General features: G+C 41.7%; 1 long non-coding RNA gene across 1 annotated transcript; it reads left to right on the forward strand.

Annotated features, from left to right (window-relative positions):
* Window positions 1-2940: 2940 nt before the first annotated feature.
* On the forward strand, window positions 2941-6992 carry LOC136366174 (uncharacterized). Its single transcript, XR_010744484.1, has 2 exons — window positions 2941-4630; window positions 6352-6992. It is a non-coding gene; the product is annotated as an uncharacterized lncRNA (long non-coding RNA).
* Window positions 6993-7433: the final 441 nt, after the last annotated feature.

Raw genomic sequence — 7433 nt, forward strand, 5'->3', positions numbered from 1 at the left:
CTGTAAGGCAAAAAATATGAAATTTGGTGTATAAATATAGAGCTGGCCCTGCAGCTTTTGCAGCTAGGACTGATGGGTCTCAACTCTTAGTCATCCCAGGGAGCACAGTGGGATGACTTCAAATAGGAATTGCAACTGAGACAAAAAATTGTGGGAATTGGAAGTCCAGGGTCCCCTGATTTCAGACAGTGGTGAAACCAAATCCAGCTTTTAAAGTGCAGTGAAAAACGCTGGAAGAGCTTCATAAGAACAGACATCAGAAAAATGGAACAAGAACTCATCTTGTTTGTGTTTATTCTGTTCATACAGAATGTTTTGAGTAAGAAAATCTTGTAATTGATAGTAAATGTGTAAATATTATTTGCACTTAAACTTCTGTCCACACACTAAGAGATTAATATTGTGGCTAGTTTAAAAGTTCTGTCCCAGTTAGTCCAGCAGCAAAGCAACTATTCACCATTAAAATCGATGAGTAAATGGAAGAGCTGTGTGAGGAGGAAGGGAATGATTTGTAACTCATTTCAGTCCCCAGGTCTCCAGCCCGTGGTTTCTAGAGACAGAGACCACGTTTCCTGACTCAGAGCAGTTACCAGTTTGTGATCTGGGGGTTTCCAGGGAGTTTAGGGCCTGTTTCTAAGCCCACTGCTAAAAGAACAGTTACAGGCTATTGTAGATCAAACTTCAGAGTTCTATTTGCATTGTAAAATATTTCTGTGAGCAGTGTGCAGGAGAGTGTTGGTGAGGGGATGTGAGTGCTCAGGGAGAAACAGGAGCTCCATCACTTAGGGAACTGAGAAATACTCACAGGGCACCTGGTTCCTGACTGCTACAAACAACAGCTCCTCCCTTGGCTCTGGCTGAGCTCATTCAGCTGGAGCCTGGGCCTGGGTGGCTGCTCTGAAGAAGGTGATGTTGCACAAGGGCAGGATTGGCTTCAAGGGCTTCTTAGGACCAGGGAGAAGGAAAAAGCCTTTCGTTCCTTCCTCCAGAAGTGCGCTTTAATTAGTAAGTTGGGTTCTTTGGGCACTTCTTGTGGCATAGCTGGGTGTGGTTTTGCACTCTGCAATGTGTAAATTTGTACTTGTGTTTCTTTCCTAAAGCAAACCTGAATCTCCCGTGAAATCTGCCCAAATCCCACGGATGTTTAGAAGATGACATTGAGTATTCCTTAAGCTCTAATGCAAGAACATTGCATAGTACAGCTGCAGAAAGTTAATGTGAACACAAGAGATTGCTTCCTCTGTAAACTGCTGTTTCCTTTTTGGAAGCTGGGAAAAGCAAACTCTGTAACTTATTCTAAAATACAGTTTTTACTGATCTCCTGTTTTTCTGCTTGTTCAGAATGCCAATGCATAGAAAAACCAGACACTTTCTGGCCTTCCTGAGACTCCAGTGCTTACAAAAGGACAGCAGTAGGACAAGGGGATTGTAATTATGTGTTGACCTCTCACTTCCTGAGAGAATGCCATGAAATTCAAAATAATTGCCCAGTGCCCTGGTACATAATGCTCTCCCTTTGGGATTAATAAACTGAGGGGTCTTTGGCCTCTGAGGCGCCTGACCTTGGTGGAACACACACAGAGGCACTATTGGGACCAGCATGAAGAAGGATCAAAGCTGGGAGGGAGAGCAGTGGTGGTCAGTGCCCCACATGACAGTGAGAGACATCTTGGTTCTTTGTCTCTCATGGACTCCATGGACTTCAAACCTTTATCACTCCTTTGCCAGGGAAGTGCTCTTGCCATGAGATTACAAATTTGCCAGTGGCTAGGAAAAAAAACCACAACAAAACAAAACCAAATCAAGGAGACTGAAGAGAATAAGAGGGAGAAAAACATCATAGAGTGATGGAGAGGCCATCCATGCACGGTTTGATGTTCATTTCAGGGCTGGTGATATTTGCTGCTCCCTTGGAGGGATAAAATTCATAACCACTTTTCCCCCAGTAAAGCTGATTAGTGTTTGTGCCACCCTTGGCTGTTTCCAGTCCCAGCACTAACTCAGCTCCTCACTCCGTGGGCCTCTATGCAGTGCAGGTTTATTCTGAAGCCACACATATCAGGTTTGAGGTTCCTTTGCAAGTCAGTTTGTTAGCCCAGAGGTGATTGGATTTTTGAGAAAACACTTTGGTCTCTGCTGTTGGTTGGCCGAAGTGTTGCATCACTCTCCATATTCTCTGTTGTCACACCTGCTTTGAGGAGCCTGATTTTTTTTGGTGAATTGTGAATTTTGGTGAATTGAAAGAGCAGAGAGCTCTTTCTCAGGGATGAGCTGTGTGATCCCAAGTGGGAGCAGGGGTGATCACCCTCTCCATCCCACACAGAGCTCTCCTCATCTGAGTCCAGCCCAATGAGTATTTTTATTGGCATCTCTCCTGCTGGTAGAGTAAAATCAGTCATGTATTTCTGCAGGAATTAAATTATGGCTGCATTGTATATCACAGAGTGAGGTGTGGGGTTTTGCAGTTGTCTAAAAATGGATTTAAATGCAGTATTTTACTGCTAATTTATATGGAGACATGACAGAGGTAGTTCTGTAAGCTCTGATATTAATAAAAATATTACCTTCTTATTCCCATCTCACTTGAGAGACCCCAGTATCTAATGTGGTGCAGGTTGAAAACAATTCTGGTTTTCCACGTGTTTATTTATTAGGACTCACTCTGTTGTTCTGAGAAGGTGTGTTACATCAGTGCTTTCCCTTCAAACTTCCTGTTTTGTGGATTTGTAGGATCTGGATGAGTTTTCAAATCAGTCAAGAGGTTGTGTGTGGAAGAAAAGGAAAAGACAAAAAATAGGAGTAGTGTTTCAAGAAAAATCTGGGTTTGTGGTTCATTTTCTTGATGAAAAAACTGACTAAAATTGCCTGTTCATTATGTTTCCGTAATTTGAGATTGGAATTGAGTTTGGGTTTTGGCTTTCTCTTTGTGTTTGTTCTCTGTTTCAATAAGAAAACAGAAAGGCAATTTTACTGTTTTCATGCTTAGGAGGCTCTGAACTTTGGACAAGTAGATGTTTTATTCTTTCCAAAACTTCCATCTGAAACTGTGTTTTTCTAGCTCAAAAATATGTTTTCATCTTTGTAATGACTTTGGCAATCCTGTGACTTCTTTTCCTCCCCATTTCATTATTTTTTATCTGAATGAATGTGGATATACACCACCAGTGAAGTTCCTAAGCTTCAGTAAAGTGGCTTTGTTTTATTTGGGGATTTTTGGCCATTAAGGTTCCCTGCTGAGGGTTGTATAGCAGAAAGGTTTATTTACTCTTTATTTACAGACATCTCTGATAACACGAGTTTAGCAAGTGCAATTCTCTTTCACAAATTCCTTTCTCTCAGAAGATGCACACCATTTATTACAGTTGTCATGAAAAGTCAACTTTTCAACTAGTTTGATTAATTTTTGAGGAGTTGTAGCCTTGTAAAATTCTTGCCACCAAAATGCAGAAAGATGACTTGATCCACCCGGGAAAATTCAAGTGGAGCATAACTCCTACTTTGCACCCCAAATCAAGCTGTATCAATCTTATGACAGATCACATTTTACACAGCTTTTATCTGAAGAACTCCAGAGGGTTTTCCATCTGAAATATTTACCTGTGAGGTGAATTGATGTTTATCAGCTCAGTGTCTTATATTAGGAAGACACCATGACCAATATTGTGTTAGCCTAAAACTGGCAGTGAATCTGATGGGCTGAATGTGATCTTGCTAACCACTGCTTAAGGGGAAACCAAAATGCCAGAAATTCTGCCCTGGGCTTACCAACTAACTGGTATTCAATTAACCTTAGGATTAAAATTAAAGAAATCTGAGTAGTCATTTTAAATATTCCACTTCTGACAAATCTCCCTCAAATCCATTTAAAAAAACTGCAGCCTGACTTTTGAAAGGAGTTCAGGAGCCCTCTAAAATGGCAGTGTGTAATTGAAATTCCAGCCATGTGTCATCAGATTTGAAGCAGCACATTGTCTTCTGTCAGATAACACACAGTGATACCGAGCCAGCCCTGAGGAAATCCACTCTCTGTTAAAGCTCCAAGGAAATGAGTGGAAGAGGCATCACTTGGGTCAAGAGTCCAAGCCATTCCTATCATGAGCAATCATATCAGTATAAATCCTTCTGGCAAGTGGATTAGGCTTAGTCTCAGAAATCTAAGTTGCCCCTGAAGCTCTTCTTGGAGAACTGTAACAGAAACTTGCTTCAGCTTTCATTTTACTTCAGCCAGTTTCTGGCCATTGATTTGGGATGCAGATGTTTTAGCCTTTCCTCCTCATTTGTCTGAGTATTTGTCCTTTTAAAGTGTTTTAAACAAATAATAACTCTCTTCTTCACCTTTTTTATAGAGAAGCTGACTGTTCTCTTCTTAAAAAAGACAGGCTTTCCATTCTTCATCTTGTTATAGTGGTCCCTCAAGGTGGCCTCACTGAGGGAATTATTCCTTATAAAACCCCACTCCCAGAGTTCTAGAGGAGGTGAATTACCCAGTGGTAGATATTTCTCTGTCTTCTCCTGACTTTTCTCTCCTCAGCTGTGCACTCCCATGTCCTGCCCATGGTACACGGGGGACTTGGGATCAGCTTCACCTTTCCTAATAAAGAGAAGGATTTTCCTCTGTCACTGGACACAGGTAAGGCTAAGGCTCATGGTAACCTTTTTATTTTATTACAAGTAGCTGTGAATTATTAAATTTTAATCCTTATTTATTCTCTTAAACAAGATCCTCCACAAATAAAATTCCTGTATGTAATAGCCTGTGCATATGCTGTAGCCTCAGCACATGATGACTCTGCCTCCCTCAGTCATCAGGAACTGCCACAAGTGCTCCTCTACTTTTTGAACCAACACTATTCATTAAAATACTAAATAAACATGGTCCCAGATGCAAAGCTGATGAACACCAGTAGTGGTGCACAGCATTTCCCCATTCAGAACAGTTGTAAGGGTTTTAGCCTTAAAAAAAAAAAAAAAAAAAACAAAAAAACCCATCTTACAGTTTTTATACTGGTCCCTTTTCCAATTTCATAATTCCATTGTTTCTCCTCTGTTTCTACATTGTCTGTTTTTCACAGGCGTGGACTGTGGCATTCAGGTCATAGCTCCCTTTAGATATAAATAAATTTTACATTATAAGCAAAGCCAAGTACCTTAGAAATTTCTTATCTGAGGTTGTCTATGCCAGTGTGTCCATAGCCTATCATATAATCTAGGAAATGTAATTTTTCCACGCTTTTAATAGTTTTTATTGAAAATAGAATACACATAAATTGCTCCAAGGTGAAAAATGCAGTAACTAAACTGATCCAGCTTAGACTGAAACAACAAAATAATTCAAGTGAGTGTAACTACAAATTAATCCACCAGTTATGAAGGCAAAGTATGAAGCTGACATTAGAATATTTTAGTCTCATTTAATAAGACACTGTCTAACCTGCAGGATGCATAAGAACCAGATGCACTGAGGTCAGGCCCAAGCACTGCTCAGGCTGGAGTCTAAGGACTGAGCTATTGACAGGTGTAAGGCAGGAGTCCCTCAGCTTGGATTTGTTGGGTGTTAAACCCTCCCAAACCCCAGTGGGACAAGCTGGTTTGGGTTGTCTTATGGCAACTTGAGCTTCTGTAGCCTGGCTTTTGTTACCTGTAGTCAGGCAGTGGAGGCTTAGTTGAGGTCAGTAAAGTTTGGGCTGCTCAGCCTGGCCGTAGCACAGCCTCAGGTATTTCACATGCTGCTCCTGGAAGGCCAAGGAAGAGAAGAAAGGAAAACCTGAAGCCTCCAGAACTGTTCATTGGTCATTCGAGATGCATTTGGCCTTCATACAACCTTTGCATTTCATAACTCTCATTAGCTTTAGGAACTATTCCCACGACTTCAAGATCTCCAAGAGCCCATCTGGTCTGTTCCCAGAGAGCAAAATCCTCAGGGCGAATCAGAAAAGATTTAATTCCAGAAATGCAAAGCACAGGATGTGTGAGTGGTTACTGCTGGTAATGTTATACCACCAGACTTCTGACAGAGGTGGTGAGAACAACACCCATGATTAGGAACTAATCAGTAGCTAATTTCTTAAGGTTGCCTAATGATCTCATCATCGTTTTTCCATGTACATGTTCTTGTTCTTGCAGTTATTTCCTGCATTCTCCTTTTTCCTCTTTTAAGAATTCCCCCAGACCCCTTGCTAAATAAAAATCTGGGAACCGCCAGGTCTCAATGCACAAACCCCTTTTACTTTTTATGCAAAATATATGGAAAGAATATGCAGTATAATTTATGTACAAATAGACTATGCATGTGTGATTGATTAAAAGTTTCAAAGGCCAGCTTAGCTCAAACCTCATGATTTTCATCTGCAGAATCCCTTTTACCATGACTTGAGTCCTGATCTTTGAGTTTCTGCCTATGACTGATTGGCCTGATGTGGTCGCTTCTGTGAGAGCTGACAGCCCCTCAGGCAAGGTACTGGGCTTCTCTGCTGTAATTACCCATCCTTTGTGTGAATATTCTGAAAAGGTTTACATTCACCTAGATATTAATCTATGGATTGTCTGTATTGCAATAACAAATTTGTTATTAATCCTGAGCAATGAAGAAGAGCAGTGGCTTCAAAGAATCAGCCAGCTTTAGTAACTCTGAAACCTGCATGCTTGAAGAACTTCTTCTATCCTTGAGCATGGGCCATCTGTGTGAGATTTTTTTTACCTGGGGGAAAACTGGGCCTGTGCTTTCTTCAGTGTGTGTGTGTGCAGCTCCTGTTAGCATTAATTGCCAAATTCATGAAGAAAGTACACTCTGAACTATTGTTTCAGAGCCAGCAGCACAGCGGATCCTACAGCTGTGTGTTTGTAATTGTGCCACAGTGAAACAAGCCCTGGAGCACGCAAAGAGCCTTGGAGATTTCCCACCTCCCTGACAGCTTCTCTGACTAATTCAGCTGTGCTGGCAAAGTCCTGCCAGTTAGCACATGCTATTTTCAGAATAAAGTGGATCCAGCACCGAGCAAGAGGCTCCAGTAATGACGTTTCCCCTTTGTTGCAGAGAGGTGTATTTAACCCTTCTGCCATCTCTGATGGCCGCTGTGTGGGTGTGATGTGACAGAAAAGATCCTTTTGAATATTCACGAAACTTTGGCTTCTCTCTGCACAGTTGTTCTCTCCTTAAATTCTGACTCCAGGGGTTTAAAATACAAATACCTAAAGGCCTGTTTTGTAGGAGTTCTTCCCTTTTTGTAAGCATGTCTAAGAGTCTTGCTGGCCTGGGAAAATGGCCTGGTTTGATGTTTAATTGCCAGTTCTCTCTTCCTGGAGGGATCTCGGTGCAGCTCCACCCCATCACCTCATCTGCCCTCACTCTGCCTTGGGCAGGGGTTTTTCTCCAGCGCCCTGGCTCTGCACAGTCAGCAACTGGGCAGGGAAAACTCCCCTGTCCCTCTTGTGAT

This window comes from Sylvia atricapilla, chromosome 11 (assembly GCF_009819655.1).
Source record: "Sylvia atricapilla isolate bSylAtr1 chromosome 11, bSylAtr1.pri, whole genome shotgun sequence".
Taxonomy (NCBI): Eukaryota; Metazoa; Chordata; class Aves; order Passeriformes; family Sylviidae; genus Sylvia; species Sylvia atricapilla.